Source organism: Adiantum capillus-veneris, chromosome 11 (genome assembly GCF_014529385.1).
Source record: "Adiantum capillus-veneris isolate H3 chromosome 11, ASM1452938v2, whole genome shotgun sequence".
Taxonomy (NCBI): Eukaryota; Viridiplantae; Streptophyta; class Polypodiopsida; order Polypodiales; family Pteridaceae; genus Adiantum; species Adiantum capillus-veneris.
In genome coordinates, this window is record NC_140941.1 from 25,748,013 (window position 1) to 25,749,347 (window position 1,335).

General features: G+C 38.6%; 1 pseudogene; it reads left to right on the plus strand.

Moving 5' to 3' along the window:
* The first annotated feature begins 250 nt into the window (after positions 1-250).
* Positions 251-956, plus strand: LOC147447016 (uncharacterized; annotated as a pseudogene).
* The last annotated feature ends 379 nt before the right edge of the window (positions 957-1,335 follow it).

Below are 1,335 nucleotides of genomic sequence, written 5' to 3' on the forward strand. Positions count from 1 at the left end.
CTTGCTTCCCTCTCAACCTTCCTCCCTGACCTCTCAATCTCCCAATCTTAGGGAATGTATATATAAAGCCTTATACTCACAAAAAACAAAAATAAGTAAAAGAGCAAGAGACACCAAACAAAAATCTGGAAACGTACGAGTCTATACATAGCACAAAATCATAAAAACACATTATGCACAAGGACTCGACCTTTTGACATGACCCTTGTAATATTTGCACTCTAACCTTCATCTCTCTGTGTATACAGATATGGCTAGTACGGTAGAGTCATCCACTCCTGCCTTGGGTGAGAGGTACCCCCTTTACTTTTTGCACAAGTTTTTCACATAGTCTACCCGGTGCTTGCATGTGAATGGGATTTGGTAGGTACGCTAGCATGTGAGAGGAATTTTGAGGAATTTGAATGGTTGATACGTCTCTTAACCACAACTGATCCATACTTAATAGAGGACGTCACCCCAATTGCACAAAACTACCCTCTTGACCAAGATGAATATAGGCATCTAGTGACCTTCTTAGTAAGCATTGGTGCCTTTAATGATGAAGACGATTTACATGATTACACGGATGGCACATATGGTCTCACAGATAATGACTTTGTTTTTCTCGACGACGAGGATAGGGGTTTAGCCTTAGGGTTCCCTCCCCAATCTTTACAATATACTATTTCCTTGACTCTCTAGGGGGAGTGCAAATAATTAGATTAGGGTTTCTTATGTTGTTTAATTGTGTTCAATAAGGATTGGTACCTCTTCCCACTAGTGTGCCTCCTAGAGGTATTCTTTGTGTTTCCTAGTGTGTACAGGAATGTGTTGTTGTTATTAGGATTTGGACCTTCATGGAATCTTTCTCTCGTTCACTCTTCAAATCAAACGCGAGCATCAACACAAAGAGGTGTTTCTTGTCCATTAGCATTGCTCCTTATCTTTTTTGCATCCATGTTTATCTACTTTAATTGTGATTGGTAGCATAATATTTAGCGCATTTGCTTAGTATCAAACATTAAATTCATTGTAATTTTTTGTCATAATTACTTGTTTAGGTTTAAAAATCAAGCAGTCCGACTAAGCTAGTTTGACCAAGCTAGGCGTTAGAGATCTTCTCTTAATACAAAGGGGAATGCCTTCCTAATAATCAATGGTTACTTAGGTTCTTAATCCGATTTAGGCAGCATTGTGTTCAATGTACTAGGGATTTCTAGTGGCTTAGTCCCTATTGACCTTTAGCTTAAGTATTATAAAGGGAGTTTACTAATGTGATGAGCCTGGGGAGGGTAACAGTGTTATATGACCCCCCAAAGTAACAAAATTAAAATGCTGAAAACGAACAAACAA